Source organism: Equus caballus, chromosome 15, assembly GCF_041296265.1.
Source record: "Equus caballus isolate H_3958 breed thoroughbred chromosome 15, TB-T2T, whole genome shotgun sequence".
Lineage (NCBI taxonomy): Eukaryota > Metazoa > Chordata > Mammalia > Perissodactyla > Equidae > Equus > Equus caballus.
The window spans coordinates 20,925,097-20,945,004 of record NC_091698.1 but is presented as its reverse complement, the minus strand read 5'-3'; positions in this window follow the sequence as shown (position 1 = coordinate 20,945,004).

Sequence of the window (19,908 nt, the reverse complement as noted above, 5' to 3'; positions counted from 1 at the left end):
GGAGTGTGAGGTGGTATCTCTTGGTGGTTTTGATTTGCATTTCCCTGATGATCAGTGAAGTTTAGCACCTTTTCATATATCTATTGGCCATCTATATGTCTTCTTTGGAAAAATGTTTATTCAAGTCCTCTGCCCATTTTTTAAGTGGATTATTTGGTTTCCTGCTATTGAGTTGTGTGAGTTCTTTATATATGTGGGATATTAACCCCTTATCAGATATATGGTTTGCAAATATATTTTCCCATTCCATAGGTTGCCTTTTCATTTTGTTGATGGTTTCCTTTGTTGTGCAGAAGCTTTTTAGTTTGATGTAGTCCCACTTGTTAATTATTGCTTTTGTTACTTGCACTTTTGATGTCTCATCCAAAAAATTTTTTCCAGGACGAGTTCCAATAGAGTTTTTCTCCATGTTTTCTCTAGCAATTTTACAGTTTCAGGTCCCACATTTAAGTCTTTAGTCCACTTCGAGTTAATTTTTTGTGAGTGGTGTACGTTAGGGGTTCCACTGCGTTCTTTTGCATGTGGTTATCCAGTTTTCTCAGGGCCACTTCAGATGCTCCACCCACCCCTTCAGGAGCTTATGAGTGAGTGTCATTTTGCTCCTTTCACCAAGTTATGAGCTACTACTCTCTGCTCCTTAGAGTGAATTTATATATTACCACCTTTTAGAATATTACCCATCTCAACCCATCTGACCCAAGTCAATGTTTTTCTTCAGTCTCCAAATAAATAAAATTAGTAAGTAATGAAAAAACATTCACTGAGCAAATTAAAGAATTAGTGAATCTGTATTAACAGCTAACATTTGTTGAGGCATTCAGTCTCTGTTCAATCTATGGGGCTGCATATTTCAAGCACTTTCTGTGCTTTAACTACCTTAATCTTTGCAAGAATCCTCTGAGGCTAAATATTATTATCATCCTCATTTATGATGAAGAAGTTGGATGAGGCTGAATAACTTGCCCCGGGTCAATCTTGCTCTCAGCCACCACCCAGGCGTGGCCCGGAGATTCACCGCCTGGCAACGTGACGCAAGATCTGAACTTGGAACCACCCTACTCCATTGTCCTTGAAGCAGGACAGAGGACAAGCTTTTCCTCTCCTGACGGTGTTCACATTTGCTTTGAAGGAAGTCATTTTTATTTTATTGATCTCAGTAAGAAAGCTCGGAAAACTCCAAAGCTGCTTGGTCAGTAGCAATTAAACGTAAGCAAGCCTTCTCACACAGGGGTATTCGTGAACATTTTATTTCCAAAAAGGCACTCTACCTAGAAAATACTAAAAAAAATAAGTTTTCTTTCCTTTGGCATGTCATTTCTTTAAGCAGTCTTCTTAACTCGCTGCTCTTCTGACCTCCTAGTAGCAGACACAATTCATTTCTTATGCAGACTGACAAAAAGATGCACGGTATATGGCACTGCATATCTTGACTTCATTATTTCCTCATAGCAAAGACTTGAAACTGTAATGTGTGAGGAGGAAAAGGTGCCAACATGACATTTACTACTGCTAATATGAATCTGATTAATTCTACAACCAGAAACATCATCTTAACTCTTTGTATTCTACGATGAGTAAGACTGTTGGAAGCAAGCAGGATCCTTTTACCGAATCACGCATCTCATAAGATTCTTGGGGGACAAAATGATAATGCAGACCCTTCCTTGGCAAGAAGTGTCTGCCAATTCTATGATACGAAAGGATCTTTTTCTACAGAAAAAACTCCCAGCATGGCAGAGGCGGCTCCCAGCTCTGCGCTCAGTTCCCTGTCTCTCCAGCTTCAAGGGGAGTTTGCTGGTGCCGGGAAAGCAGGCCAAGGTGAGAGGCAAGGCCACTAAGAGCAGCAGAACAGCTTTCCAGAGAACGCTGCTGCTGGCTTTATTTGTATTTTATCGACTCCTTCAAAGTGTTCTTCATTGTCCTGTGGCCTCAGGGTGGTGTACAAAAATGATTCTACATTTCAGCAATCCTGTACTTGAAATTGCTATTGAAAAGAAAATGCCAGAAGACTGCTCCCACTTTTCACTCAGGGGCTGCCCGCTGAGGATACGCACCCCAACTCGTGACCTTAAGATTCATTTCTAACACACATGCAAAAATTTCAAGTAAATCAAGATTTGGTGAGAAATCCGGTTCACAAGGAAAAGAATGAAAATAGCAGCTGATTCCAGACCTGTTTTCTGCAGAATCTTTCTCATTATTGGAAACTTCGATTTCTGCCAGGCTGTTTTTTCTTTCTATTTAACTTCGCTTCCTTTTTTTCTCCTCGTAGCATATACATCTCAAAATATTTACACATCTTTAAAAAAATCACTTTATTATCTCTCATGAACTATTGGTGGTAAATCTTTAGGTTTTTAAAAATTATGCTACAATATCACCCCCTCCACTCTTACGTGTTGGCAACGGTTATCGAAAGCTAAATATTATAGTTCTTCAACTGGATTCCCCCTCCTAACAGGTTTGGCTAAAATGTCAAACATGGAGAAACTGTGAAAAATACCATAGAATGTGCAGAATAATATATTACCAGAAAAATGCTTTTCATCAACACACACACAAAAAGGAAAAAGAAAGAAAACCAGCTCAGAGAATTGAAACATGCATTTGATCATGTATCTATAATCTTTTCCTTATGTATTGAGCATGTATGTACTTGGGTATCTGGCAGTTTTAAAGCACAAGATCACTTTTTTGAGGAAGGTTAAAAAATTCTTTCTAAAATTGTCTTTTAAATGAAAGCAAAAAGTAGCTACTTTATGGCTTTGTAAATAGCATCACCTTAGACTATGCACACACTTTATCGTTTAGGGTGGGGGGATGATATTTAAATGTTTGTGGCAGAGTTGCAAGGGTGAAAAAACCAAAGCTCCCCAAGCAAGTCAGGGAAAGAAGAAAGAGGGAATATGGAGCTGGTTTATTTTAGAAAGTAAATTGTACGTGCTGTTGCTTACAGGCTACTGGTGACCAAGTGCACAAGGGTGGCTGTTGCTTTGCAAATCAAAGAATACAAGCGACACATGGGGCAGTGTTTTAAATGTGAACACATGCTCCCGAGGAGCCCGTGCAGGAATAAAAATTGTTCCTGTTGGGTTAGTTTCGATTCTGAAAGCAGCTTTTGTGTGTAAAGATGTAAGGGGATCCCAGGGCTGGAGCCCTGCCCTGTGGCATGTAGGTCACTGTGTCTGTCGCAGGGAGCCAGATCGAGAGGGCCTGAGCCGGCCTGGGCGCTCTCCTGGCACTCGCTTTCGTGAGCCTTAATTCGCTTTTGCCAGAATGATTAAGAAAGGAACCCTTTTGTGCCCTTGTGTGGAGATCTTTAACAGGCAGACGAGGGGGCTGGAGAGTGGTGTTTCTTGACTATCTATGCTCACAAAAATTAAAGAGCAGTTCTGTTTCAGTATTGTAAAACTCCACTCATTGAATACTGTCCAAAAATCTGCTGGTTCAATTTCTGCATCCCATCTGCTTCCCTCTCACTGGCGATACTTGTTAATATTTCTTCAAGCAGCAGGCTGCACTGCCCTCACTGTGCTGGAGAAAAGGGCATAGATTGATCATTTTTGCGGGATGGGGAAATGTTTATTTTGGGCAAGAGAGCAGTGCATTCCTCACTTCCTGTCCAGAGTCAGAGACAAAGCTTCTTCAAGAAGAAGGCCCCCCCCCAAAAAAAGATGACGGATGTTGTTGTGGTGTTCAATGGTGGGGGTTGGGGGAGAGCGCCAGCCATGTCAGGAGAGCCATCAGCCGCTTATCTGTCTTTCTCCTTTGGCACGTGAAAGCTCCCAGCTCGGCACACCAGGTGTCAAAGCTATCATTTCGTATGTCAGCAACCATTATTCCCTCTTTTGTCACCAGTTTTGACCAAAGGATGAAAAATTGCTGTCTTACTCAGACAAAATTATTGCTGGGGGGAAGAAAAGGGCAACTCGAGTATAGGAGAGTGGGCCAAGGTGAAACACAGGGAGCCTCTCCTCAGCAGAGGTCTGGGTTAAGAGAATATTGATCTGTGTGCTAAAAACTGTTGATCTCTCTGAGAGGAGGATGACAAATGGTGGCAAACAAACCAACAAACAAAAATTGAGTGTCTCCAAGGACATCTGAGCTGCGCAGTGTTTTCCGTTAGTATTTGTTGGTTTGTGGGTTTCTGCACTGGGGATTTCAACAAAAATAAGCAAATATTAAACAGAAATGAAGCAGCCACAAAAATGATACAGAGGAAAACCTAGGGGAAGATGACAAGCCCAGAAACTGGGCAAGGTCCACATATTAAATAGCAGGCGCATTAAAAATATAAAGTGCTGCTTGTCTAAACTCATGGGTCATGTATTTTTTTTGGTATATTTAGTGCTGGATTGTTACAAGTAGGAGAGAAGTGTTTTTGTCCAAAGTAGGTATCTTTAATTATGGCAAGTTAGGCATTTAAAAAAATCAAACCACTTATAAAGTATGATGCTGACGTGTGTAAACCCACAAATGAAAGGAAATATAGAGACTTGCATTCATTAAGCAAATGCAGTATGACAAGGCATAAATTCAAATTGTTTGGGGGTTTGAGTAATTTTTCCCAACTGCAGAAATTGAACTCCAAGTATAGAGAAGGACTAGACGGGCACAAAATACCAACTGCCTGTTAATTCAGAAAGAAGGTAGGATTGTGGCTGAGGGTAGGGACACTGACCATACCCTGGTTTGGATTCCATCTCATCAACCCCTCATATATGATTTTGCGTGAGACTTCTAACCTTTGCAATCCTCAGTGCCCTCTTCTGTAAAAATATGGGAATAATAGTCCTCTGTCTCATAGTGTTGGTGTGAGGATTAAATAAATTAGCATCTGTAAAGCATTTAGAGCATGTCGGCACAAAGTAAGCCTGGAATAAATATTATCATTACTTATTTCTTCATAAATTTTTGGATTTTCATTAGAAAATCCTTTCTCTCAGTTCCTTCATGACATCAAGCTCTGAGCCTCAGCATCTCTTGTTCCTTGTGCATGAAACACACTCACCTGCCCCCACCCCGTTGTCCACTTGGCCAACTCCTTCTCGTCGTTCCATTTACGACTCAGCTCTCCATCCACAGAGGATCACAATATTTGAAGATCTTCCTTATTCTTTCTCATGCCTCCCTATTCTATTCTCTAATTATCACTTTACTCCAGATTCTTCTATACTCATAGATGAATCTACTCATTTAATGAATTACATTAGAGTTACTTAATACCTTCTTATTAGTGAGTATCTTACCATAGATCTAGTGCTTAACTGGACAGAAGTGCCACCTTGTGAAGGCCCTGTCTGTTCTGTTCTGTTCACAATGAACACTCAGTCCCTAGCCCAGTGCCTAGCCGCCCGGAGAATATGCTCAATAAATATTTTTTAATTGAGTGAGCCAAAAGATGAATGAATGAATGAAAGAAAGACCCCCTCAGTACCCCTGTGCAAGCCAGTATCCTGTTTGAAAGCAGACCCAGCAGTCAGAGAACAAGGGTCCTTGCTTTTGCTCTGTGACTTTGAGAAAGCCACCATCTCCCCAACTCCCCAGCTCCCATAATACATAGGGATGGCATTGCGCTGGGACATCTCACGTCTCAGGGGGCCTTCTCAGCCTGATCCTCCAGAACCCTGGCAGCCATTCACAACTTCCTGTCCCAAACATTTTAAATTTTTCACATAGTTGCAAAGTATGTTTAAACACAATAAGAACCGGTACTGACTAAGTAAAGGTTCCTTTTATGTATGACACGGCCATCTCTGTCACTATAGAGCAGGTAGAACACCCCACACGCGAAAATATCTATTGAAGCAGATTATCCGAAAATTATTTGTGGAATGAATGAAAGAAAGAACTGCATTACAGCTCGGTGAATAAATCATTATTTAAATTACAGTAGTTGGAGTTGTCTAAGACCCCGTCTCTGTCAATGTTGATTCCAACAGCCCCGTGTGAACTCTCCTACTGAATGTATGCAAATCAGCTGCTCTCCCTGGATTAAAACAATGTGTCTCCGTTCTCTTTCACCAGCAAAAGTTTGATCAGGTTTAATAAATGACCACAGTTCAAAACGTCAGAAAGAGAAAAAGATGTTGCTTTTATTTCTGATGCCCACAAATATAATTTTGACTGTTTCTCTGAAATAAAACCAAAATTAAATTCCTTGACACAAATGGTAATCAAAGCCATGAAAACATGTTTGAGCAAGTTGTTCTGTCTTATTCAGTAACAGACTTTTATTTTAGATGTTTTCAGGAAAAGAAAAAGTTGTAGGGTTTTTTAAAACAGTAAATAGAGCAAAAGTATTTTCAATACTAACTAAAAATTTAGTGCACAGCGTAAAACAAAACCTTGACAGAAATGAATTTTCATAGTTTAGTGTACTGCGTGCTTATTTATTAATTGCCCCCAAAGAGTGAATGCTAATATTAAGTAATAGTGTCATTTCATAGTTAGGAAAATGCATGTTCCAGTCCCAGTGGTGGATTTCTGCTGTATGGTCTTTGGGTGATTTTTGGCAATTATCTTAGTCACTCCATCTAATTTACTCTTCTATAAAACTCGCAATTCTAACAGAATGGATTGTTTTGAGAATTAAATCATATACGTTAAGTGCCTACGTACATTGTTAGCATGTAATAAAATATACATCATAGATTGTTATAGTAATTAGCTATGTTCATATTTCAGTATTTGTCAGAAATTTTATAATACAATGCAAGCATGCTAAGCAATTTGGAGATTCAAGATTCTTTTACCCGAGAACACACTTTCACCATATTTATTGCAAAATCTAAAGAATTGTCTATGATTTTTTTCTTCATTAAGAAGATATCCAAGGTAATGCAAATGAAAATATGAATGCTCATAAATGCATAAATATGGAACGTGCACAGTTGTTTCATACTAATAAGAAATGTTTCCTCTTAATCTACTTGAGAATTCAGTGTCTAACACATTGTCAGGATACCATAAGAGTTATTAATAATAATTTTTGTGTATTAAAATTATTAGCTCTAAAGTTAAATTCTAAAACAAAATTGCCTAGCCCCACATGGGCTTAAAATTATTCTTCTGTGAGAAGAATCAGAATTTATAAAGTGGCTGTAAGTTAGAAACCCATCTTCTGCCAGTGATCCAAGCGTCTCCTTTCAAGATTGCATAAAACATACTTGTATGTCCCGATCGCTTTTTCTTAATCTCTTCCCTCTCTCTTGGTCACTCTTGCTCTTCTTCTGATTCTCTCTCACTTGCTCTTTTCCTCCTTCATTTCTTCCTATATTCCTCTTACCTTATTCCAAAAAGGTATTGGAAAGTGTCCCAGTAGGAAAGAGACAATACCATCAAATTAGGATATTTGGGGAGTTTGATAAAAAGGCTGTTTACAAAAGCATGGGAAAAGTGGAAGGAAACTACAAAATTTAGGGCAGTGCCCCAGACTGCAACAGGAGAACTCCTTACCCATAAACCTGAAGGAGCAAAACTGGGGAGTTGGAAAGGAGGGTTATGGGAAGGTGGGGTGGGGGGCATTGGAGACAGAGAAGCCCATGTGGAAAGGACAGCCTTATGTGAGCTGAGACCTTCAGCAAGGCCTGAGGCATGCCCAAGGAATCCCCTGTTAGAGAAAGAATAGAGGAATGAATAGCCAGACCCTCTACTGGTGCTCGCTTCTGTCTCCTGCTGTCGCGCCTCATTGTCCGGGCCCAGTTGTAAGCCAGAGGACAAGGGCCTCTTTGTCAGTCCACACAGGTCAGCCTCTCTGGACACAGAGCAGGTGGAAAAGGGTGGAGAGTGAACCTGAAGGGATAAGCGGAAGTCACACAGCCAGCAGTTTTAATCACACACACACACAGTATCACACTGTAAAATAAATTTAAAATAAGTATGAAAAGTGAGTCAGTGTTCTAGGACTTGGGTCAGGAAATATATCAAACAAACCTGGAGTAACTTGTAGTTTCAGAAAGTGAGAAAGAGCTCAAACAACAATAACAACAAAAACCCACAATGGGAATATGTCAAAGGAACACAGGTACCAACCGAAAAACCTGCCAATTACCAAAGCTAGAACAATTTTAGCAACAAAAATAAAGTATTATTGGATTATAACACAAAGTATAAAATAAATATTGAGTCCATTCTGATATTAAAAAATGATTGGATAAATAATAAATAAATAAATATGGGAGAAGAGACAAATTTTCCCTGTAGAAGAATTCTCTGTAATTTACTAGATCCCCGTCCCTCAAAAAGCTGGAGCATAACTCCCCACTCCTTAAGTGTGGACAGCACATGGTGACTTCCTTCCAAAGGGGGCAAAGTCGAAAGTGGGGTGTAGGGGAGAGAGGGGAAAGGAACTCAGCAGTGGAGAAATCCGAAACCTCAGCCAGGTGATCAACATCAACAATGTCAATGTCAACATCAACAGCGATAAGTCATGTTGATAGCAGGTACCCTTAACATGATGTGATGAAATTGGCACTTTACCTCTGTGGTCTTCCTCCCCAAGATCCATAACTCCAGTCTAATCATGAGAAAAACATCAGACAAATCCCAGCTGAAAGATATTCTACAAAATAACTGACCAGTATCTGTCAAAATTGTTAAGGTCATAAAAAACAAAGAAAGTCTGAGAAACTGTCGCAGCCAAGAGGAGCCAAGGAGACATGACAACTAGATAAAATGTGACATCCTGGATGGGATCCTGGGACAGAAAAGAACATAAGGTAAAAACCGAGGGGATGGAAATGAAGTGTCAACTGTTCCTAACAGAAATGCATCAGTGTAGGTTCATTAAACACAACGTGTCCCACGCTAAGCCAAGATGTTAATAATGAGGGAAACTGGGTGTGGGGTAGATGGAAACTCTCTGTACTATCCTTGTAATTTTTCTATAAATCTAAAACTATCCTAAAAAATAAAGTTAAAAAAAGTGAGTTGGTGAAAACAAAGATGAGAAGGTAAGACAGATAAATCCAGGAGTGAGGCTGATGTCTGCAATGAGTGCCATAATAAAGTTAGCGACCTTTGTCCTTAGTTCTGTTCATTCAGTTTGGTTGACTGCAGTCCCTCCGTTACTGATCACAAATGCTGTCACTCTAATTGCTCTACAAATAATCGAGACTTTGAGTCCACTTGTATCCCACAAGGGGGAATTAGAAGCATTAGCTACAAATTCTAACCTCCCAGTCACATTTTAACTGCATGCACTACTCCTCCTATACCCACAGAAAGGTAACACTTACACACAATTGCGGACCGAGCCAGCAGCACGGACACACCAAGCGGCACAAGACACACTGACCTTTGTGAAAAGGGGGAGCAAAAACCAAGGGGCTTCTGCCACAATTAACCCCACGACTCTGGCTAAATCTTTCAACTTCTTTTTATCTCATTTTTCACCTGTAAAATTATAGGGCAAGATTAACTTGTACACTTTCTCTCTCTAAATTTCTTTTTCCAAAAGTAGCTGAATAATTGATTCAAGTGAGAGAAGAAGCCCTGTCTCAAAGCTCCTTTTCAGCAGTTATGAAATAAAAATACAGGGTCAATATCTTACTAACACCCCATTGCTTCTGGACTAAAAGCCTATAATGGCTCAATGAGGACAGCTCCATCTGTGTTCTCCAAGATTCTCTGTGCGCACATTCTGAAAGCACACTTGTTAGACGTTTGCATTTGAATCTATGGCCAGCAAATTGAACTAATCAAGGGCCCACCATTTGTATAAATTGCTTTTGTCTTATGCTTCCAGATTCACAGCTTCGGATTTTCCTAAGCCTACTAGCTCCAGAGAATGACAAGAAAGTTAATTTTCACTTTTAGCCCATATCCAAATTTCTTAAAACGATTTAAAAGAAAGACTATATCTCTTTTTGTCCGTCCACCAAACTGACCTTTGAAATTCTTCATGATACTTTCATGATTGTGAATCTGAAAAAGGTGATTACGCACAAGTTGTCTCAGTCCTCTGGGCCTCAGCTTCCCTTGTCTGTCAAATAAAGGGGTTGAATTAGATAATTTGTAGGAATATTTAAAAGGTCACTAGACCAACTGCCTCTTTGATCAGCCCCTGTATAAGATCCCTAGTAATAAATGCCTCCTATTTTTTCTAAAATTCAAAGATGTAGTAATTGATTTAATTACGTTTTGTGGGTTAAATATTTACATGTGGCTTATGTCTAGAGACACAAAAATGAAGCTATATTCATGATTTCAAAAACTTATCTGTATCTTTTCCAACATAAGAGATTTCATCATAGTCTTATGGTCTGAATGTTTGTGACCCCAAATTCATATGTTGAAATCCTAACCCCCAAAGATGATAGCACTAAGAGGTGGGTCTTTGAGAGTTGCTTAGGTCATAGGGTGGAGCCCTCAAGAACGGGATTAGTGCCTTGTAAACGAGGCTCCAGACAGCTCCCTCCCTCCTTCCACCCTTCCACCGTGTGAGGGCAAGTGAGGAGGTGCTGGCTATGAACCAGGAAGAGGGCTCTCACCAAAAAGCGACCATGCTGGCTCCTGGATCTTGAGCTTCCAGCTTCCAGGACCATGAAAAATAAATTTCTGTTGTTTGTAAGCTACCCAGTCTGTGGTGTCTTGTTATAGCAGACCAAAGGGACTAAGACACATAGCCTCTTATTTATTTTAGTACCAACAAACATACCTCAGTTGTGGCATCTAAATTGATTAGGGCTCTTAAAAAGTGGTTCCAAAGATTGGAAATTATTGATTCCTTTCAGAATTTGATGAAAGCTGTGAAGCATTTTCTCAGAAATAATATACTTATATGTAAATGCATGTTTATAAACACATGTGCATGCGTGCAGACACACATACACACAAAATAAGTACACAGATCTATCTCCCTAAGGTTCATCTCTATTTCCAAGTACATGTGGATGGCAGTTTAAGAAATGCTGATCTAAAGGCTTATACCTGTGGAACCAGGGAAAGTACTAGAATGTGATTATCCCCCTATGCGTTTTGAAGACTCTTAAGAAATTCAGCCTATGCACCAATTATTCTAAAAAGTTTATTAACTAGATATCAAAAACGCAATGTGTGGAACAAAAAAAGGGGAGAACAATGCATTTAACATATATGAAACGTGTAAGTTATTTTTAAACACCCAAGTAAAATAATATTGTACCTGTTTATGGACGTATATTTATATGTATGTATGTATGTATATGCTTTAAAGTATACAAAACATACCAAAGGGGCAACATGAAACTCATAATAGTAGTTACCCTTAATGAGGGAGAGAGAGTTATTAAAGTAACTAAATCGCTATTTATAATCCAGATTTCTGTACAAGAAGACCGCAGAGACTTGACACATTGTTAACAGTTGTTAATCCATGAAGGCGGGCCTATGGGTATAGTTTGATCATTCTCTGTGCTTTTTTTGAGACATTGTTTCAATCTCCCACATAGTACCCAATGTGTAGTGAGGCACAGCTGCATATGGCCATTCTCAGGACCAGTTTTCTGCTCTTGCCACAGCAGAATGTTGGCAAATGGGAAGAAAGAGTGTGTAGGGTGGTTGTATGGGGCAGGAGATGGCTAATGGGAGTGGTCAGCAGCATGGGCATCAAAAGGTACAGGCAAAGGACAGCTCATACTAGGCGTGTAAGGAGGGGTTCATGTAACAAACTTCCATGGGAAGTAAGAGCATTCATTTATATACCACCACTTCATGTTGCCTGCCATCTCCAGTCCTAGCCCCAAACCAACTGCCGGTGCCCTTTGCCATCTCCCTAGCATAAGGCAATACTGTCTTGACCTGGATATAATTAGAGTTTAGAAATATTCTCTCAAAGTAACTGATTATGGGGCCGGTCCTGTGGCCTAGTGGTTAAGTTTGGTGCCTCTATTTCAGCAGCCCCGGTTTGGTTCCAAGGGTGCAGATCCACACCACTTGTTGGTGGCCATGTTGTGGCAGCAACCCACATACAAAATAGAGGAAGATTGGCACAGATGTTAGCTCAGGGTGAATCTTCCTTAGCAAAATAAATAAATAATTAATTGCCTATCTAAAAATTAGCTCTTTGAAATGACAGTGTATAGTGTATTTTCATGCTTTATAATCTTAAATTCTCAATTACATTAAACTTAAAAGTACTGAAATTTTAATTTCTGAATAAAACAAAATTACAAAGTAATTTTAATTTTAAATTAGTAAGGAGCTAATATTAAGAATCCAAATTCTTCTAAGTTCTTCAGTGGCATAAATCTTTTGCCTGATATGCCCTTTCCCCTAAAATAAGTTATGAATAAATATTTTTATAATGAAAGAGTGAGTGAGCTTAAACATTGATGATTGTTATATAACATACACTTTTAAATCAGCTTTTGTTGTTGATTAAGAATTTAAATGACAAATTGCATGAGACTAATTTCATTTAAAAAAATGCATATTGAGTACTTACCATGTAGTGATTACGGGTTAGCTGCTGGAATAGAATTAGCCAACCTGAAGACACATACAAAATGATTTTTTTTCCATAAAGCTATGATTAAAAATAAACCTAACTCTCTCTTCTAGAGTTATATCAGATCTGATATAAAATATGCTGTCTTAGGATGAATTATAAACTGTCAGCATTCATGGTTATAAAAAGGGATTTCCAGATATTTCTAATGACTTGGAATTTGTATTTAATCTAACAAACCACACTGACTATTGAATTTGTGTGTCTGTGAATATAAAGATTTATTGTCCCTGGAGGTAATTATTGACCTCAACATCTTATCAGTCAATATTTACCTCTCAGGCCAATAAATCTTGAATAACCTCATGAAAGTCAATATCTGTTTAGTAGTATACATGGAAATCTGTAATAGTTTGATTACAGGCTTCAATGTCATGCTGGCTAGTGCGCCTCTCCACATCTAAGAGACATGGAATCGTTTCTTCTTTTCAACATAGAACACCTCTGATTGCTGTGATTTACTTGTTCTCAATCTAACATTGGATTGGAAATATTTATATCATTCTTTAATTCTCTTTTACCTAAAGTCTTGCCTCTAAAATGAACTTCTAAGCCCCTGTGAAGCCTAAGACTAATTTAATGGTTTTGCGGTTTCACTCTTTGTTCCGAGCACAGCTCTTCATCATTACAAATAAAACAGCTTCTGTAGTGGACAAGATCTTCCAATACGTGGTCCCTCAGAGGGGACTAAGTAAGTTATCACTCTCCCAAGGTGCACATCTCAAAATATCTTCCAGACCCAGGAAGGATTCAGTGCTAGGAGAGGCCAAGACAGCAAAAGTGAGTATTTACTAAACAGTATGATGCCCCTCACTCTAGAAAGTCAGAAAGTTGAGGCATCCAGGGTGATGAAGAGCTCAGTGTCCTGCTGCAACATTTGATGATATAGAGTTAGTTTACAAAGCACACTAGTTGCTTGATGCCCAATAAATATTTGTTGACCAGGTCCCCGAAGAGGAAAGTACTGAAATCATTTTTGTTGTTTCGTGAACACGTTCTGAAACATCAAAAATGCAGTGCAAAGAGCAATTAGGCTACTTCAAAGAGCGATTAAGCAAAACTGTAGGCCAATAATTAAGTTGGATCAAAGGGCCTACATTTTCAATGGCTGCAGACATCCTCATGATGTTTTCTGTGCTATCTTAGAGTTTTGACAGCACCATTGGGCTTCTGGTGGCCTGAGACGAGAAGCTCTACCAGGTTTCAGAGCCTGGGCTTGATTTCCATGTTATTATCTATTTCTTAGTAAACTTGCCTGCAGTGGCAATGGTTAGGAACCCAAATGCATCTTCAGCCTATGGTATCTTGCACATTGTCCAGCAGCGTGCAGTTCAGGCCTGCTGCAGCAGCAAACATCAGGGAAATTCATGTGGACAGGATCTGTAGCAGATGGGGTTCCTCCTTGGCCATTCATGCACAGACAGCCCCTGAGATCTGGCAAGACAAATGTCATTGCTGAAGAAGGTACTGCGGAAGGTACCCTTGGACTGCGTGGCTTTTATAGTGCATGATTAGGAAAGTGTCAGCTCCTCTTCTGATATGATCGGGGCTAGGATACAAAAGTAATACACCATGACGGAACCTTGGCTCCTGTCCTACACTGCCAGCTCAATGGCAGTGATTATGGATAGCATTAACTCCTCCTCTGGCACTGGGTTCAGGGGTTGTGTGTGAAAGGGAAGAACTGGGGTCTAAATGTTGCTGTAAGTACTGGACTGGAGCCAGTTTGCATGGAGATTTGCAAGAGGCCAAAGTCTTTCGGAGAGCTATTTTAAGTAAGACACCTTTTACTCCTCTGTCTGTGCTGCAAACACAAAGGATCTCCCTAAGCATAATAGCCCACCCTATTGAGAACTTTTACCATTTAAACCTCTAAATATATAAGGCCACTTACTGACATAGTGGTAGAGGACACTAAAGCATGGTTAGAAATGGCTGGGTGACTACACCTGGCAGATAGGAGATGGGCATTTGTAAGAACAAGCTGGGAGATATACATTATCCCAGAAAGCGTCATAAGGTCAACATCTGTGACCTTTTTAGAAACGCTACTTCCAAATTGTTTCCAGTGTCTTGAAAATCTCTGTCATCCTGAAGGAAAAAAACCTTGACTCAACACGCAGCCAGGAGACGGTAATGTCGACAGGTGGTGTCTGCCTGGCTTTTGGCACAGTCCAGGTATCCCAACTGCTGGAGGAAGTCAGAGTTGTGGGGGAAAAATATTCTCTGCAACTGTGTTGATCCAAACCATTTCCCACTCCTGACTCTGGGGTCAGTAAGAGACGGAAGAGAGAAGGGGGAAACCATAGGTATATTCAGAGTTTGTATAATTTTAGGCACGTGGTCCAACCAGTGCACCAGTTTGGGCCAAGCACTGAGCTGGTGCAATTTGTCTTGATTTGGCTGTTTCAGGGTTCAATTTCTCTCTCGCTATGTGAGTGTTAAAGGCCATGGTATCCCACATGGCGTAGTCCAATGTTGTACCATCTGAGCAGGGAAGGTCCATTGCCTGACTGCATTATATCTGAATATCCTAACTCTTGACTATGATCAGAGACATCTGCAGTTAGATGTCAAAGGCCACTGCCATGATTCTAAAGTCTGCCCTGAGGATTCTCGTGGGTGGTCAGCTAATAACACCCAGGGATCATCCCTCTGGGCTAATGCTTTACTATCTGAATCTCCTAAGGACAGAATACAGTTCTGGGGTTCTTCTCGTCTCTGCCATCCTAATGGTATGCACTCTCCCTAACATCCTGTCGATCTCTGGTCCAATTGTACCGCCCATATCAAAGAGGGCCACTTACATATCTCATTGTTTTGCTTAATTCCATCAAGAGTACTGGCTTAGTCTTCCCCTGACTAGAGTCTTACCCGTCCAGGGTAACTCCCTTAAAGATCTTCAATAGCTACCAAAGAATTCTGCTTGATGCTCAGGACTTCATGAGGCTTGTTCTCAAGAGCAATGTGTGACCAGCTACACCAAGACCCACAGCTCTGTCTCAATGGACTTTTCCCATTTCCAAGATAGGTCTTTGGTCTCTACTTCATTGATTTGCTTCCAAATAACCATAACAGGTGCCTGGCCTGGTAGCCAGCTCATAGCACTAACCACCATGCACTCAGGGCAAATGGCTGGATGGCACAACTCCAGACTTCTTAGAGTGGTGTTTTGGGCAAGTTCATGGAGTAGGACCAGTAGCAGCTAGACAGGTCATTAAGGCCCATTCATTCTAGGCCAGTCCCCAGAATCTATCAGGGCCAGACTTTGGGCTGTGGGACTCTTAGGCTGCATGGCTCATGGTGCAGCTGGAGTCCATGCCTGGTGGTGGACCAGGATTCATTGTTTCAAAGCCTGGGCCATAGTCAGTTCCCATGGAGACTTGCCTGAGACAAACTTCTTCAAAGCCTTCAAGGATACTGCAAAGAATAATTATTGGATTCCTCTCCATTGGTTCTGAAATATTACTGGCCCTCTGGGAATGGTCCCAAATTCTGCTTTGTGTAACAAATTACAATTTGACAATTTCAATGAGTACTGTTGATGTTTTAGAGAGAAAACTTAAAATCGTCCAAATAAAAACTTTATTGTTGCGACAGCCCCATGGCCTAGTGGTTAAGTTTAATGCACTCTGTTTTGGCAGCCCAGGTTTGGTTTCTGGGCGTGGACCTGTACTACTCGTTGGTAGCCATGTTGTGGAGGCAACCAACATATAAAATAGAGGAAGATTGGCACAGATGTTAGCTCAGGGCAAATCTTCCTCAGCAAAAAAAAAAAAAAAAAAAAAGTGTAGTTAGTGTCAGAGAGTCAATTCCAACTCCTAGCAACCCTGTGTACAGCAGAGAGGAACCCTGCCCTGTCTTTTTATGCCATCCTCTCACCTTCCAGCGCTAAATCAGACAATGCCCCACTGCTCTTCACAGGGTTTTCATGGTCAATTTTTTCAAAAGTCAGTAACTAGGTCCTTCTTCCTAATCTGTCTTAGTCTGAAAGCTCTGCTGAAACGTGTCTATGTTCACCTGGGTGACCCTGCTGGTATTTGAAATACTGGTGGCATAGCTTTCAGCATCACAGCAACACACAGCAGCCACCACTGTATGACAACTGACAGACAGATGATGTGGTTCCCTGACAAGAAACAAACCCAGGCCACAAAGTAAGAACACTGATCACCAGATCACTGGATCACCAGAGCTGTCATAAAAAATAATGCCCTCACATTAATTTATTCATTTGTTCTTTAATTCATTCTTTTACTCAAACAATTATTGAATAGTAACTACTGGGCCTAATACCTTGGTCACTTAATACCACTTCCAACTTCCAGGGTTTCACCATAAATATTGAGTGAGAGAACAAACATGCTTGTGTAACCAGATAAATCAATGGATTTAACGATGAATCAAAGTCACAAAAGTATAAGATGTTATAAGGTGAGGTGGACTTAAGAGTTGAGGTATCCATATTTGTTCGGCGCTGCCAATGCTCCAAATACCAGCACCCCAATCTGAGCTACTCAAAGGTCGCTTACTTGGTAACCCACATCAGGCCCCACCCTGATCCATTCTCCACACGCTCCAACCAATAAAATCTTTTTAGATGGCAAATCTGATCATGTCAACCACCCACACCTAACCCCACCTCAATTTAAATGCTTCAATGACTGCCTTAATTTTTGGATAGACGTCCCCACCCACCTCTCCTGCACCATCTCACACCACACCTTCTTCACCTTTTCTTCTTGTCCTGCCCGCTTTGTTACAACTGATGGACCTACATTGATGTATCATAGTCACCTGAAGTCCATAGTTTACCTTACTGCTCTCTTGGTGTTGTATATCCTGTGGGTTTGGACAAATGTAAAATGACATGTATGCGTCATTATGGTGTCATACAGAGTATTCCACTGCCCTGAAAACCATATGTGCTCCACCTATTCATCTGCTCTCCCCCCAACCTCTGGCAACCACTAAACTTTAATGTTTCCATAGATTTGCCTTTTCCAGAATGTCATATAGTTGGAATCATACAATATGTTCTTTTCAGATTGGCTCTTTCACTTAGTAATATTTACTTAAGTTTTCTCTATATCTTTTTAGGGCTTGATAGCTCATTTCTTTAGCACTGAATAAGATTCCATCATCTAGACGTATCACAGTTTATTTACCCATTCACCTACTGAAGGACATCTTGGTTGCTTCCAAGTTTTGGCAATTAAGAATAAGGCTTCTATAAACATCCATGTGCAGATTTTTGTGCGGACATAAGTTTTTAACTCATTTGGGTAAATACCAAGGAACGTGATTGCCGGACCGTATGGTAAGAGTATGTTTAGTTTTGTAAGAAATCGCCAAACTGTCTTCCCAAGTAGCTGTATCATTTTGCATTCCCACCAGCAAAAATGAGAGTTCCTGTTGTTCCACACCCTCACGACCATTTAGTGTTGTCAGTGTTCTAGATTTTGGTCATTCTAATAGGTGTGTAGTGGTACCTCATTGTTGTATTAATGTGCATTTCCTGGATGGTGTGATAGGGAGAGTCCTGTCATGTGCTTATTCGCTGTCTGTATAGCTTCAGCGCAGTGTCTGTTAAAGTCTTTAGCCCATTTTTTAATGAAGTTGTTTGTCTTCTTAGTGTTGAGTTTGAAGAGTTCTTTGTATGTTTTGGATAAAAGTCCTTTATCAGATAGGTCTTTTACAAATATTTTCTCCAAGTCTGTGGCTTGTCTTCTCACTCTCTTGATACTGCCTTTCACAGAAGAGAAATTTTAATTTTACTGAAGTCCAGTTTATTAATTATTTCTTTCAAGGATTGTGCCTTTGGTATTATATCTAAACAATTGTCACCATAGCCAAGGTCATCTAGACTTTCTCCTGTTATCTTCTAGGAGTTTCGTAGTTTTACATTTAAGTTTCAGTACTGCAATCCATTTTCAGTTAATTTTCGTGAAGGAGGTAGGGTATTTATCTAGATCTATTTATTTATTTATTTTGCTGAGGGAGATTCACCCCAAGCTAACATCTGTTGCCAATCTTCCTCTCTTTTCTTGAGGAAAATTCACCCTGAGCTAACATCTGTGTCAATCTTCCTCTATTTTGTTTGTGGGTCACAGTCACTGTATGGCCACCAACAAGTGGTGTATGTCCATGCCCAGGAACCGAACTCAGGCCACCGAAACATAATGTGCCAAACTTAACCATTAGGCCGCAGGGCCAGCCCTAGATTTATTATTTTTGCACGTGCCTGTTTCTATTTTTTCTCCTTCTTTTATCCTCAGCACCAACAACTATGCGTGGCACATAGTGGGCACTCAGGGGTTGACAATCTGAAGAGAGAATTGTAGGCTGGAGTGTCACAGGAGGATGTTAGGAAGAGGAGGTATTTGGGGGAAGTTGAGGGAGACAGATTTTGATTGGCAGGGATGAGTAGGGAGATCATTCTAGGAGGGAAGAACCTTTTGAACAAAGGCAAAGAAACCTGTAGAAGCATGACAGTTTTAGGAGATGATGCAGAATTCACATTAGCAATGAAGGAATGGAAGGTTGAAAAGGCAACTATAGCGGTTGTATTTTCCAGAGATGTGCACAGTAGTATGTTCCATGCCTTCTGCCCTTCTACAATGTCTGCTGTGGTTATCTTATGATGCTCCTACCACTGGAGGCAGAAAGTTTGTCTCAAGGAACTGGACTCAAGGACTTTGACCTGGGGAGCTTCATCTTCATCAGGACCTGATCCAGTTGATGAGATCCTGGCCTTTAAAGTGGAGTTGTAATGAGATGAGACTTTGGGGAGGTTCAGGAGGGGTTTGTAGGTGTAGGAATTACTAGTCAGAGGGTGGACTGTGGCAGATGACATTCCCTGAAGACGGCAACATCAATATCTCTCACCTCCTAATGCAATATAGACATTCTTACTATAAAGTAATGAAGTCTATGTCCCTTCTTGTAGGACTTGAGTGGACCTCTGGTGACTGCCTGACCAATAACATATAGTAAAGCTGAGGTTGTGAGCCTTCCAACACTAGTTCATAAAAGTTCATGCTATTTTTGCCTAGATTTCTTGCTGCCTACATAATCCCCATCATAACACTCCACCTTGGAATCCAGTTACCTTGCTGAGAAAAAGCCCATTCCAAATGGAGAAGCCACATGGAAATGCCCTAGTCAATACTCCCGGATGAGCCCAGGCTTCAGTTCATTCCAGTCTAGGTACCAGATACGTAAGTGAACAAGCCTCCAGAAGATTCCAGCCACAGACATTTGAATCTTCCCAGCTGAGGTTCCAGACATCCCAAATGGCAGAGACATGGCATTGCTGCTGTGCCAAGTCTGAATTCCTGACCCACAGGTTCCCCGAGCATAATGAAGGAATAGTTGTTTTATGCCACTAAGTTTGGGGTAGTTTTTATGCAGCAATG